This window comes from Panthera uncia, chromosome C2, assembly GCF_023721935.1.
Source record: "Panthera uncia isolate 11264 chromosome C2, Puncia_PCG_1.0, whole genome shotgun sequence".
In the NCBI taxonomy this organism is placed as follows: Eukaryota; Metazoa; Chordata; class Mammalia; order Carnivora; family Felidae; genus Panthera; species Panthera uncia.
Genome location: NC_064810.1, coordinates 124,944,865 through 124,960,371, shown reverse-complemented (window position 1 = coordinate 124,960,371; position 15,507 = coordinate 124,944,865). Strand labels below are relative to the sequence as shown.

The window sequence follows — 15,507 nt, the reverse complement described above, 5'->3', positions numbered from 1 at the left end:
CCTAATTTTTTTTTCCTTCCCCTCCCCCATGGTCTTCTGTTAAGTTTCTCAGGATCCACATAAGAGTAAAAACATATGGTATCTGGAAAAGGAAATTTTAAGTGGCCTCAGAAAGGTCTGGGCCATTTGCAAACAGTTTTGTGTTGTCTGTGGAGCAGAGTAGGTCAGCAGGAGTACTGCTCACGGTAAAAGTCATGGCTTCCACCCCTGCAGCCTTGGGGCTCTCCACTAGATGATGAACTCTGTGGAAAATCAGATTTTCTCACCTACCCCAGCTCCTTGAGGGAGGGACCACACAGTGCTAGGCACAGGGAAACTTGATAAGTAATTGCCAGGATCCTTTAGTCCCTACATATGAATTAGTCCATAAATGTTTGCCTTGGTGGTGGTGACAGCCAGCCAGCTGGCTAGGTATCTTCCTCCTCAGTGGCTCCTAGAAGGAAAACTGAAGGGAATGATGTTCGGATGATGCCAGCAGCCCTGATCCACTTAGAGGAGCACAGTGAGATTCACCCATACTCAAAGGAGTTTGCTTTATTTATTTGTTTAAGCATTTCAACTTTGGAAGTGTATTCATTCATTCAACACAGCCTTGTGACTGCTTTCTACAGGCTGATTCATTGGTTCCGGCTTCTAGGGGCTCCCATTCATTCAGTTTCTCAACAAAAATTATTGAGGCTTTCTGTGGGTCATACACCACTTTAAGCACCAGGAACACAGGAGCAAACAACACAGCAAAAATCTGTGCCTTGTGGAGCTCACGTTCTAGTCCACAGCACTCACTGAGACTGAGGTCAGAGGCCCAGAAAAGTCACAGGGGAGCAGATGACTAGCTGGGAAACAGCAACACAAGGGGTCCTTCCATTGGGTTCTTGGTACTATAACCTGCTGTGATGCCAACTCTCACTTTACCAAAGTTAGGGTGCAGCCACATGCCATCGATAGAGAGTATCTCAGTCCGTAGCAGCTACTGCTAAAGAGTGACAGTGTTGGATGGGCTATTGTATTGCTCACTAACTCACCAATTTGGACTTCTCATGGACAGATATCGCTTGCTGGGCCGTGCAGTGGTTGCGCGTGGGTATTCTCCCTGTTCTGGTTTGTGAGCGGTGCCTGGTGATGCTACTAACAGCTGAGAATGCCCCACCTTGCATCCCTGCTGGGATGACCAGAGCACTTATGGGGCTTGGGGGGCCAGTGCTCATTTCACTCCACCTTGGGCCAGGCACTCCCAACTATGTGGCTTGTTGAATGAAGATGGGACACACTGCTGGCAGTTAAGATTGTAGTAATTCCTTACCCTGCTCAAAGTCCAAATGAGATTGCAATAATTCTCCTTATGGAGGGAATCTCACAGAGGGAACTTCTGATTGGATTATGAGATAGCTGCTGTTCACCCTGTGGCCTTGGCAAAGGAGGTGGCCGGGAGGAGGCATCCTCGTGATGTGTCTGCCCTGCACTTCTCTGGCACATGTTGACTCTGTGAGCCACAACTATAATCTTTGGTACAGCATGCCTGTATCCATCTTATTGGTTATTGTTCCCCAGTGTCTAGCTAGGTGCCTGAAATAATAGAAGTCAATAAATGTTTATTGAATGGATTAATGAAGTATCAAGCAAATGTATGAATGGATGCCTCATTCTTTCTTAGACTCATCTCAGACATTAGCAAATGGTGCAGCTTGAACTCTGTTTGTGGTCTTTCCTTCCTCAAACATCTTTGGGCAGGTGCTGTGATGGGAGTTATGCCTCTGCATTCTTCCAGATGTTGGCGAGACCTGGAACTTCCTGGGGGCACTGTCCTCCCAAAACAAGGCTCTGTGGGAGACCCTCTTCTGTGACCTGGGCTTGCCCCTCTCTCACGGGCAAGGACCCAGCTGCCGGAGCAGGCAAAGCTGGGGGTAGTTGGGATAGCATTCCACTGCTGCTGTCTGTCCACCGGCATGCCAGCTCCGTGCCTATCATTTTCACAGCACCAGCCGTGTTAAACAGGCAGGAGCACCAGGGGTTTTTGAATGCCGCAATTAACAAAACAGTAATCAAGCTAAGTGTTTAATTTCAGAAAATTAACATCTTCTCGGAGCGGATGTGAAAGATGGAGAAAAAAGGCACATTAAATGTTCTGGGTAAATAAAGGCAACACCAGACCACAAATATTTTCCAGTGCAAGAGAGACTCTCTGCCAACCCTCAGGCCTTGGGATCAGTTTCCTTCTGCGATCTGAGCTGCAGGACATCAGCTATAGAATTGAGCCCTATGATTTTAAAATTTCTTTTTTTCTTCCTCCCTCCCTCCCTTCCTGCGTGCCTTCCTTCACTCCTTCCCTCCCTCGCTCTCTTTCTTTCTGAACATAGCAAATACTTTGTCCAGAGCAGCTCAAGGGAACAAGGGCCCCTGTGAGCATATCTGCCCCATAGAAAATCTTTATGTGTGTTTGCCCTTCTCTGAACTGCACTAGTTATAAGGATGACACAGTGAGTTCTTAAATGCACATAAGTTTTTCATGTGCTTAGGCTGTATTTTTCCTGATAGGCTGTATGGCTCCGGAGGGAAATGACCAGATCTCACTCCTCCAGTAACCCCTGTACGTCAGCATGGTGTCCTCTGTTCTGGAATGTCCTGACTGGCTTTATATAATGTTCATGGTCTTTGGTGCTTCATCAACCAGCAGGCTGGCATTTGTTTGCAGGAACAGGTCTGCATGTGGGGAGGGAAGCTTGTGAGATGCTGGGTGTGCAAGGGCTGGGTGGAGACAGGACATCGTGGTGTCTGTTGGTTTGTCTGATGTCCTGGAAGAGAGTGAGGGCCCAGGACAAGGAGTGGAAGGAAGGCAGCTTTGCAGGAGGAACAGGGTGAAGTTTGAGCACAATAGGCAGCCTTGAGGCTACGTGATGAGGTGTCATAGTGCAGCAGGGAGTTCGGGCTCTCAGAGGTTGTAAGGCTTGTGCTGAACATGGCCACAGGTCCTCAGGGAGGGGACTGGAAATGTGGCTTAGTGAACAGCTTTCCTAGGGGGCATATCGCAGGCAGGTAACATGGAGAGCAGAGAAGCAGGAGATTGAGTGGATGGTTTGCAAATACATAGGAGACTTGTCAGGGCCTCCCAGAAGTGTTCAGGGATGGTGGCAAGGGGAGGTGGGGTCAGTTCTGCACATGAGTGATTTGTGGAGCTTGAGTTCCCAAGTCGAGGTATTAGTTATGCAGTTGGATATTTTCTCCACAATGTAGGAGATAAGCTTGGTTGCTGAGGGTGAATGGAGAAGTATTGGGGTCAAAGGTTTGAGAATGGCAAGTTTGGTAGTGCCATTGCAGAGATGGGGAAATGGGATTGAGCAGAGAAATTCTGCATTTCTAGAAAACATGAGGGCTCCTTGGAAGCTAGTGATCATGTGTTTACAAAGCTGCCTATCTGCCCTGTTATGTGACTTTCTCAGCAGTGCGTGGCTGACCCTACAGGAAGTTAATTGTGGATCTCTCTAGGGTTGGGTTTTGCTGGTTGTGTTCTCAGAAAAGCTAAAGGCAACTCCCACCTGAGGGTTGAGGGAGTATTGTCAATTTTGTTTTTGCAAAGATGGAACTGGGCTGGATAATGAGGGACACAAGTAAGGGAAAGGGCTGATGCATGGGGTGGAAGTCAAGGCTGAGGGGGCTGGAAGAGCCAACAAAAGTTGCAGTGGACTCATCAGAGATTGCAGAGGAAGAAGAAAACTTGAATTTGTGGCTTTGAATATGGATGTCAGGTGAGGCCGAATCCAAGTGTCAGATGTGGAAGAGTTGTGGGGGTCAGGGAACAGAAAGTACATTATTCTGGTGGATATGCAAGTTATCCACTGAAGACAGGATGGAGAAGACAGGAGCCCAAGTCTTCAGTGAGTTGGGACTGGTGGTGGGAGGGAGTACACAGTGGTCCCAAGCTTGGAGCGCTGTGGCCCAGCTGAGTGACATTTTAACAGAGGGTGTGGAGGATGGTGAGCCATGGTGTGGAAGTAGTGACTGGAAACAAGGAGGACACAGTCCACTTCCCAACTCAGAGGTGTGCCAGACACGAAACTGTAAACCACCACCCTTCAGAGGTCTGAAGAGACACTCCTGCAGGCAGAGGTGTCCCCAGGAGTCAGAGTCCAGGGGAGGGAGACCTGTACCATTGTGGGGATGGTGACATGCAGAGAGGGGCTCACAGCTGGGCATTGCAGGAAGGAAACTTGCCCGCAGGATGAGGGGTCTGGGCCCCACGGCCAGGAGACTTCCATCTCCAGGCTCGGGGAGGACAGTCACAGAGACTGTAGGCACAGTTCACAGCCCAGTGTCAGTAGTGGCAATGTCAGTCTTAGGGTGATGGCGGTGGGTTTCCCAGCTGTGGGGGGCACCCTGCTGAAGATGTGCGGGTGACAGCCAGGGAGCAGGCACACAACCTGCTGTAGTGTATCCTTTGCTCTCTCCAGTGCCGGGGATTCTGTGAACTGCCTTCTGTGATCAAACATTCAACAAACAGGATCTGCCACGGTGCTTGCCCCACACCCGGAAAGGATGACAGACCTGCAGGAGGCAGAGCTGATGGATCCGTCCTCAGCCTCGCTGTCCTGGGACAGGCACCGCCTGACAAGTGCCCCTCATACACTCACATATCCTTCCAGAGCCTCCCACTGCCACAGGGCCAAAGCACTCAGGTTTGCATCCTTAGGGCCATTTCCTGGTATGCTTTCTGGTTACCCCAGCAGGGAGGAGGAGCCAGGTGGGGTGACCTAGGAGGGTCTCAGGACCCCACTAGCTGTGATGCTTCCTTCCTGTGGCACAGGGCTCCACACAATTCCACCTCCCTGCTGGGGACCCCTGATATCCCTGAGGAACTGCACCCCCCCAACCCCGTACTGGGCACCCTCGGTGCCTGGTGCCTGAGTGCAGGGGGAGGGGAGCGATGGCTGGAACCATCATTCCTACTCTGCTCTCGCCTGCTGAGGACTTAGGGAAGTCACTTTCCCTTCAGCCTTCAGTGCTCAAATCCATAAATTGTAAGAATTGGCAGAAAACTGAGTGACCTCAGATGTCCTTTCAAAGTTTTACATTCTGATTTTTAGATTTCTAGACAAATAGTTTTCAAATTTGAGTGTGCCTCAGAATCCCCTGGAGGACTTGTTAAACCACAGATTGTTGAGCCCTACCCCCAGCATTTCTGATCCAGGAAGTCTGGAGTGGGGCTCAAGATTCTACATTTCATGTCAGCTCCCAGGTGAACTGGGATCACAGTTTGAGAACTAGCAGGGTCAGTTGGATGATCCCAACAAAGAACCCTCCCTTCATCAGCACTAATATCACAAATGAGAGTCTCTTCCATAAACCTGCATCCCCAGAACGGCCCCCAGCCTCCAACCCCCAGTTGTCACACCCCCTCCCTTGTCTTGGAACCAAGCCCTTCATGGATGGACCCAAGATGGAAGCATCTATATGATATAGGACTGACTCAGCCACCCAGGCCTGAAGCCCTCACTTTCTCTCCCACTCCTGCTTCGCTGAGCCCACAGAGAGACTCAGCCAATATTCTACAACAGAATCAAAATGATGCCACCCCCACAAAGCAGTCCTCTGTCCTTAGTTGACCCCAAGGTAAAGAGGGAGATTGGAACAGGGCGTCAGGGTCAGCTCAAGGCAAGCCCAGAGCAAAAGCCAAGAAGCCAATGTCCACAATAGGAGAAAACAATTAGAAATATAATTAATTCTGCTTTTGTATTCATATCCAGTCTCCAAACTAATTGCTTATTTGTTTAATCTACTTTGGCCAGAAGTGTTACTGCACCAAAAATATTTAATGAGTCAGGCTTCCTAATGTAAAATTCAAGCATATTTATGCAATGAAATGAGTTTTCATCATCAGAGGGAGAACCTGTTATCTGAGCAATACCTTCTCAACAAAGTTATCTCCTAGAATAGAAATGTCAGAGGAAACACAATTCCTCATTTGCACAGTTCGTCTGTGTGCAAACTGTTCCTCTTTGTCTTCAGTAACTGGTGGACCTGAAGTCCTTAGCTGACATTTAAATCTAGATTTTAGTTTTTTCCTAAGAATGCGTTTCATATAAGGAACAAGATAACCTACCATACCAGCCCCTCAGTCCCAATCTCATCACCCACGCCGTTTATGAGCACCCATAATTTAGTCTGAGGCCTCAAAGGGACTTGTGGAGGCTGCCCAGCACTTTTGGATCTCTTTGTGACCCCTTCAGAGTCTGGGCTGGGGAGATAGGAAATGGACTGGCTTCTGGGCTCTGGGACTCCTGCTTCTGATTCACCCAGAGCAGCTGAATTGTTCTGCTTCTCCTTTAATGCTTCAGGGAAAATTTTGTTAGGAGAAAGGATTCCACAGCTCTTAATAAAAGAAGGAAAATTAGAAAACTGCTAATGCTAGGGTAGCATTTCATCTGAAACCTCCCAGTGAAGTGGGGATGGCCCCAGCCTCCCAGCCTCTGCCTCTGTGCTATGTAAAGCACTCCTGCCCCTGAGCTCCCAGGATGGCTCTATTCAGACCCACTCCGTATTCCTCCCCAGGGGCACTGCACCTGCTCCACAGAAGGCAGTTCACAACCTTGCCTGCCGTCCCCGCTGAGCCTTTATCCCTGGAGGGCCGCTGTCTATGTTAGGTACAGGTACATGATTTTCTGACCCTTTAACTTCCAGTGTCTTTAGAGAAGAGACTGAAATCACTCCAGTAAAAGCAAACCCTTATGGGACATCTATTATGTGCTAACACAGTAGGAAGAGGCTAAAAACATGACTTCTACTCTAAAGAGTTTATTCCAGTGATGGAGAGCAGAGATGAGCACTTGGAAAGTTAGACTGTCCCAAGGTAGCGATTATAGCCCAATGAGAGTTACTAAAATAAGGTCTTTGAGTTGGGGGGAGGGGGAGATGGGGTGCTCTGGTAGGCATGGTCAGGTGGGGCTTAAGGCAGGGCAGTGTGTTGTGTGATCTGTGCTTCTGAAGTCTACTGGATTACAAAAGGACATGTCAGAGATCCCCAAAGCTGGGTTCTACTGGGACATGGTGTGTGGAGTAGTTAGAGGAAATCAGTGGGGTCCTCTGTGGACCAGTTGGGAGGCAACCTGGACCGGCCATTGGCTGCCATGTTGTTTACTGTTAAGAGGGGGCACTGGGACCTTTTCCAATGGGGAACCATTGACGGTTTTTGAGCATCAGAGGAACCTGGGTGAATCAAGCTTTGGAAAGATTAATCTGGCTGCAGTGTAGTTTGAAGTGAAGAGGCCCAAAAGTGTACAAGAGAGGTGGGACTGGATATCAGGTGTAAGGAGATACAGGTGACCAGACCAGGAGGAAGACAAGGACAGAGCCAAGGAAGTATCTGTGACCCCTGGGCCTGAGTCATACTATAAGATGAGTGGGCCTTGGCTCATCCTCTCCTCTGAGCCAAAGGTCTATTTGTCCTCAAGGACAAGGCACCTTATTGTTTACATCCTAGATTACTTACAAGAAAAACTTTTGGTCATCTTGAGATGTCACAGGAAACCATCTGTCTTCTGGGACGCTTATCATACCAACCTCTGGGGAACCCTGCCATTAACCTTGCCCTTATCCAAGCTATTCTTCTCCATCATTTCTATCCTGACTGGGTAGACATGTTTATGTATCCCCTCAAAGATATTTATCAAATAAATACCCACACTGTCACTGGATTGTGCTTTTCACATTTACTTCCAGGACTATGCCCAGGCATTGATCTGCATATGTCAAGAGTAGTGGACCCAGAAGGAGACTATGAGGTGGTTGCTAAGACCCCTGGCCTGGCAGAATAGTTCTAAGTGGAGGGAGATATGGTCCGTACAGGGTATATCCTCAGGACATTTGAAAGATCCATAACATAAGAATTAATACTCCTGTTTTACAGTTGATGAATTTCAGGCCCCAAGAAGTTAAGTAACCTTAGTCCAAGATTGCACTGTAAGCAGATGGCAGAATGGGAACCCACATGTCTCTACAGCGCCTCCAGGCCCTATAGTTCTTCTCTATGTTTGCCAATTCCTACTGCCCTAGGCTGGGGCCCAGGATCCTGACTATTCCTTACCCTGCCTTGTCTTCCTCATAGCCGGGGTCTGTGGTCTACAGATTGCAGGTGGTTAGTCCAAGGATGATTTGGCTGGGAAATGCTCTTGCAGGAAGAATAGAAGAGGTTAACATTACCATGTTATCCAGGTTACCATATATATCCAGGATATATCCAATATATCAATTAGATATATACCCAAGAAAAATGCAAACGTAGGTCCACACAGAAACTTGTATGTGAATGTTCTTAGCAGCATTATTTGCAACAGCCAAAATGTGTAAACAACCCAAATGTCCATCAGCTAAGGACATCTGTCCTAGAAAAAGCAATGCCTGGGAAGGTAGAAGAGGTTACTAAGCTCAGAGGTGCACCGTTCGGGCTGGGGCAGCTGCATCTCTCTGAGGGGTCACTGGAAGGACCTTCCCTCTGTTGCAAACCACATGGCAGGGCCAGGGAGTGTTCCCCCAACCTCCCCAGCATGAGTTATCATGAGGAAGGCAGATGGGCTCCTCTTTCTATGGACCTCCTTGGCAAGTTCAGATATGAAAATCCTCCCTAAGTGGAGAGGGCATTTATCTTCCAGGAGATTTATGAGGGCTGTCACCTGAGCCAAGGCAAAGGGGACTCAGCTGTGACGTGCACCCCAGCTCCTAAGGCGGGTCAGAGGTGGCCTCAGAACAAGACTGTCCCTGGCACAATTTCTACCTGCAGAAGCAACACTGCTTTATATGAAATCTGCCAAACTTTGAAATCCAAGTTCCATATTTTTATAAACTCTTCAGGCATTTTACTACAATAGATCAACTTAATTGTTAACAGTATGTGTGTGTTACTATTGTTTTTATTTAAAACCACTTTAAGTACTTTTGGTGTCTTAAAATATTTTAACACAGTAAACTGTTATATCATTTATTATTTCCCCAAATGGATTAGGGTTAAAACTGTTGAAAAAGGGGCTCCTGGGTAGCTCAGTTGGTTGGGCATCCAGCTTCAGCTCAAGTCATGATCTCACAGTTGGTGGGTTCAAGCCCTGCATCAGGCTCTGTTGCTGACAGCTCAGAGTCTGGAGCCTGCTTCAAATTCTGTGTATCCCTCTCTCTCTGCCCCTCCCCCACTCACACTCTGTCTTCCTCTCTCTCTCTCTCTCAAAAATAAAATGTTAAAAAAAAATTTAAAAACCGTTGAAAGAATTATTTTGACACAAAAATCAATTAAGACATTAGGAGGCAATTTTTAATAAACAAAGATAATGCATTAGAACTTAGTAATTGTCCTAGGAAAAAAAAGCATCAACTCATTCTCACATCTTGGGGTTTGAGATGCTTAATTGTTGGAGGGGGTGGGGATGCCCTTATCAAATAAGGATAACAAAGAATAAGGGGAAAACTTGGAATATGACTGAGTCCATAACTACATTAAATGGTCAAAGAATGTTGTAAACATAAAAGGTATGATCCAGGTGAACCTGAGATATGACAGCAAAGCTTCCATACATCAAGACTCAAGGTCCCGGATTTGGGGTTAACTCCTGGCATAGATTCATGCCACCCTCCCAGACCACTCTGGGCTCTGTGATCTCCTTTGGAGTCTTTCTTACAAATGGAGGGCTGGGTGATAGCTGGCCAGGCCCAGCCGTGAGGCCATAGGTGGTGACCTGTGACCAGTTTAGGTCCAGTTCCACGTTTGTCTGGTGTCACCTGTATGTTCTTTCATAACTTGCAGCCGGGGCCATCCTGTTCTGGCAATTTATCCACATCTCATTTGTCAGCTCAGGCGAGAACATTCTGTACACTTTCTCTGCCGTATGTGATATACTATCTTGGATCTGCCTGCTTCAAAAGCAATTTGGGAGTATGATCTCCCCAAAGTCTTCCTTGGCGAAAAAGAGGCAGTGACTCACTGACTCAGCCTGCCTTTGCATTTTCTCCATCCCTGAGCCCCTTGACCAATGGAAGTTAAGTCTCTCTCTGCTTCTGATACATCTATTTGTTTTTAAATGTTTGTTTATTTTTGAGAGACAGAGCACGAGCAGGGGAGGGGCAGAGGGAGACACAGAATCCAAGGCAGGCCCCAGGCTCTGAGCTGTCAGCCCAGAGGCTGACATAGGACTCGAACCCATGCACCATGAGATCACGACCTGAACCGAAGTCAGACATTCAAATGACTGAGCCACCCAGGCGCCCCTGCTTCTGACACATTTAAAGGGCCTCTTGTTGGCATTAGCCTGTCTTATCAGACACTCCTCATTCTGGTTCTGGTTGTTTTTGAACCCAGCTGATTTTACTCAGTGTTTGACAGGATATTTTGCCTTGCCTCTCCATTCTTTTCTTTGTATCCCTAATTCTTGTCGGGTCCAGCCTCTTTATTTTGCTTAGAAGGAGTGCAGAGCAGTTTTGATTGTATTTGGGGCTTTTGAGGATTTCCTCTTTAGGACAAACACATCCGTCTTGAGCCGTTAGTACCTTTTTTCCAAATAGCCCCTAGGGTAACTCTTTATTAGTGCTTTTTCTAAAAAAAGGTCCATATTTATTTCTTCGCTAAATTTTAATAATATGGTGAACTCTTTATTTTCATTTTCTTCTCTCCACAGAGTGTTTAATTTAGTCAAAAGGATTCTTGTGAGGGAGAGACCTTTTTAAGCATTCAGTGAAACTTCCAACATAGGTTTATGGAGAAGAGACAACTGGCCAGGACTTACTGTTGAAACCAGCATGTTTGGGGCTCAGAGGGGCTGCTTCTTTGAATTAATCTTCCCACCTCTCTTCAATCTGACTTAGTTTTGCTAGGTAGTGTTTGAGGGGATACCTGCGCTCATTTTCATTTTCTGTCTTGTTGGAAGTTTTTATAGCATGTAAAAACACCAGATTTAGAGGTGGCATTTGCAGTTGGGGAAGGAAAAAATAGTTTGTCACTGTAGGTGATCACCAGTGTCAGAGCACCAAACATAGGCTGTCTTGGATTTTCAGGGAGGAAGACTAATACTCTGTTCCTCTCTCCCAGGTGCTAAATCCCATCTCAATTAAAACGTAAGGCATTTAGAGTGACCTGTGTGAGGATAAACAGCCTGTAAGGGGGCCTGTGAACATCTGTCATCACCATAAATCTGAGCAATGTTGGCAGTGGTGACCCTTACCCTCTGGCAGCTTCTCCCAGATCCATCCGTGTGCTGATTGGCGGCTGGCTGGTCCTTGCCATCTGTGGCTCTGGATTGCTTCTGGATCACCCTGCCCTGTGATTGCCTCTTTACCACCTAATCCCAGCTACATGCCAAGGATCTTCAGGGCAGGGCTGTGAATTTTTATTACTCATCCTTTTGTCCCCAGTGATTAGAGCAAGGGCCCAGCACAATGTTTGGCAAATATGTTGAGTCTTGAATGATGGTTTTCCAGGGATTAGAGGCAGAGAAAAGAACCAAGCCCATCAAAATCATCAGACTCTTAAAGTTAATCTTTCCAATTTTTAATCCATGTTGCATTAGCTCTTGAGACAGAGGAGGATCCTAAAAACCTATATGGCACTGACAGGGTTGGCAACATAGAAGTCATGTTTCCATGCGAGCCCGAAAGGGCAGCTGGAACTGCACAGTGAGTGTGGCGGGGTGGGGGAAGGAGGCTTCCCTGGGGTGCCTGTGTTGGTGGGCCCACCAGGATCCATCCCTCCCCCCGCCCTCCTCCACCAACCCTGTGCTCTGCTCTGACTCCAGGAACTGCCCCACCTTCCCCCTCTCCAGGACTCTAGACAGTGCACGCGAGGTCGGGAATGAGGGCCATGAGCCATCCCCACTTAACCATCCAGCCTGTTGCTGACTCTGTGCTCAGTTCCTGGTTTCCTTTTATGTGACTTAGCAGCAGCGTTTCACACATTCTCTCCTCCTGGAGACACTCACTGTCACTTGACTTCTAGGTAATCACACTCCCCTGCTTCCTTCTAGCTCATTGGCCTTTCCTTCTCAAGTCTCTTGGCTGTTTCTCCTCCTCTCCTGAATCTTAGATGATATATTCTTTTCTCCTCATTCTCACGATGATCTCTGTCAGTTCTGCTGCTTTTGGTATCTCTCACAGACTGGTGGATCTAAACTGGTGTCTCCAGTCTGGACCTCTTATACATGCATTTGCCTACTCCGACTGCTTCTACTGATGTCTTGCCACATCTCAGTTGATGGCAGCCCCACTCTTCCAGTCACTTAGGCCAAAAACCTTGGAGTCATCTTGGCTGTTCTGTTTCTTCCACATCCCACATCCATTGAGATGTTCTAAATCTATTCAGAATCTGACCACCCCCATTCTCACCACCTCCACTGCTCCAAACCCAGTCCAAGTAGCCACAGTCTTGCAGCTGGACTATGACAATAGTGTTAAGATAGATGGAGCTTTCAGCTTTTACGTGGCCCCTGCATTCTATTTGCAGCACAGGAGAGGGTGATGCTGTTAACATACGAGTCAGATTACATCACTCCTCTGTTCGCCACCCTCCCATGGCTCTCCTTCTCACCCAGGGGAGAAGCCATCGTCTGTGGCCTCATCTCTTCTCTAGTCCCTCTGGCTCTTTGCTATTCCCTTGGAAGAGACTGCTCCCAGTTTAGAACCATTGCCTTGGCCTTTCCTTCTCAATTGCTCTTTTCCCAGGTGTTACGTGCCTCCCTCCCCTCCTCCACCCCCATGCTGCTGCATCTACTTCTCAAGCAAGGCCTTGCTGACCCTGTGATTTAGAACGGCAGCCTTCTCCCGGCGAGCCTCCTACACTTGGACATTCTGTGTCCCTTCCCCCCCGCTCCATTTGTTCCTGTTGTACTTAATATTTTAACATACCTTGTGATTGATCACATCTGGCCTTTGACCCCCTCCACTGGAAAAGAAACTCCGTGAGGACAGGAGATTATATTTCACTCACTATGGAATCTCTGGAACCTAGAGTGGTGACTGGCACATGGCAAATGCCCCGTGAACATTTGTTTAATTCATTCATTAATGGACCTGAGCCGTGATGCTAGGAAGAGAAGGCACATTTGATGGTTGAATCGGGATCACAAATTATTTCGGCTTCCTAGATGAATAGGCCAAATGTTACACCATAAAGGTAAAAGCGTATGTGTAAACCCTTGTAGTCAAACCCACAAGCAAACTATAAACAAAAGTTGAGGCACACACCATGAGAAAACCTAAAGGTTCTGTTTGACAGTAATGTCAAATCAAATGACAGGGACAGGTTTTTGATCCAAAAAAAAAAAAGGCTAATGGTCACCTTCATTGATGTCTGGTACCCGGATCATGGGAGATAGTAGTTTCACCCTAATCTTTGCTGAGTAAAGAGCAGTGGGAGAATTGGGTTTACCCCTGGGCCATATGCCTACAGAGAGATTTAGATAACATGACCCCCATTTGGAAAAAAGCCACCTCAGGGGGCAGCGTGTCATGGGAGAAACGTTCATAGTATCTGGCCGTTGTTTTCAGCAGGAAGAACTCAGGGGAAACCTAACTAGCTTCTTCAGTTACTTGACGAGCCATTCTGTGGAAGAGAGAACATTTTCTGTTACCTTAGTCAGTGGAACTGGGACTGGTGAGAAGGAAACGAATTTCAGATAGGGATAGGAAGACATGCACATTGGTGAGAGACACCCAAGGATGAAGCCGCAGCCCCTAGAGGCAGTGAGCAGCCAGTCCCTGGGGACGCAGCAGGGCCCAGCAGAGAGTACTTGATAGGGGGATTCAGAATTGCCTTAAATCAGGTCCTCCACGAGGCCGACACCAAGATGGGATTGGAGGTGCCAGATATTGATGGGCAGGTGGGAGAGGAGGCCAGAGGGGGCTGGCGGAGCCATCAGATCACAGTGAAGGAGAGAGGGCAGGAAGGAGGATTAGGTGAGAAGACTCTCAGACCGTCACACTGTACAAAGAACCGTTGGTGAGTCCAGTAGGGAGTCTTTGAGTGAAAGCTGCCCAGGAGAAGAGTCAGGAATGGTTTTTTGGTTGTTTTGTTTTGTTTTGTTTTGTTTTGTTTTGTTTTGAGGCATCCTTGCTGCTCTCAGTCATTGGCTGGAAGCAGCCTCTGATAAATGGGGCCCCGCATGGATGTGGTGGTGGTTTCAGGGTACAGCAGCCAGGGCCAAGAGTCAGCTGTGCTCCCAGGGGATGGAAGCTCTGAGAGGCACGTTTGCAGGGTCACCCTGAGGTCTGTAGTGGGAACCATGCAGGGTCCTGGGTGGACTCTCTGATTCTAAGTCCTCCTAACACCACGTCTCACACTGTGCTCTCTGATGGCTCTCCGATGGCTCCCTTGAGTATGGGCATCTTCACAAGTGCTCAGCAGCCCCTCCCCTGGCCTGGGGGCCAGCTCACTGAGAACTCACTGAGAGCCCAGTGAGTGGAGAGCAACCCTATTCCCCCACCCCCAGACTGGCAGCCATGCTCTGGAGGGGAATCTGTTAACTTAAAGTGAGGATAGTAAATGTCAGTCCGCCACAGTCCCCCAGAGAAACCCTTGTAAAGTGGAGTTCGCATGAGGAAACGACCTTCATCACTAGAGAAGTGCCAGGACTAAACGGAACAGCCCCTGAGCAGAGCGCAGACTGAAGCCTCATCCATTACCCGCCTCTTCCCCTAGAAAGACAGCCCTCATTTATTATTTCCAGACTGTTTTCATTTTACTTACACCGTGCAAAAAATGTTGAATTGGAAAATAAATAATATTATTTCCTAACAGAAATTTTGGAATCACTTCATAGATTTTGGAATTATTATCCTGTTTCCAAATGTTTGGTTTGTGTATCATTTCTTCATTTATATTTGTGAGCTCTTTATCGCAAATGTCCTCATCTGGGAGACTCTGACAGAAGTCTGAATGAACTCTGTTGGTAGTCTGTGCTCATGTCTTTTTGAGTGCTGCCTCCTCTCTTCCTTTTGAAGTGCAGCAAAATCTTACATGCAGTTTCAGAGCTCTTTCTGAAGAGTTTGCTCTTTCTAGAACATTCCTTTCTATGGCAGTAATTCTGCACTGACCAGTTCTAGTTTCTCATTATCATTCCTTGCCTCCACATTGTCTTCTTTATAGGAGCTCACCCCATTAATGCAAGACTGAGATTCCTTCAAAACCTTCTGCTCAAAAACATCCCATTGTGCCTCCTGTCCCACTGTTCTTCTTGTGCCACTGCCTGAAGCCTAGACTTGCTCTGGTTGTCATACCCTCCCTGGATGGCTCGGCTTCCTCAGCTGAGCTGAAAGCCACACTGCTTTCATGTGATTCAACCAACCATCTCTTTTTGGTCAAGCCTTTCTCCTCCCTGCCCAGGAAACACCGTGTCCATTCCAGCCCTGCCCTTACACATGTCCTCCTATCCTAAATTGTCACCTTTTCTCTCCTTTCTCATCCATAATCTACTCACTATGCAAAACCACGGGAAGTTCTGCAGATCAACTCAGCTGGTAAGAAAGAAAGGGTAGATTCAAACCCAGAGACAC

At 47.6% G+C, this 15,507-nt stretch overlaps 1 protein-coding gene across 2 annotated transcripts in view; it reads left to right on the top strand.

The window, feature by feature from the left end:
- EPHB1 (EPH receptor B1) overlaps window positions 1-15,507 on the top strand; it is a 213,165-nt gene that overhangs the window by 100,251 nt on the left and 97,407 nt on the right. The window lies entirely within an intron of this gene.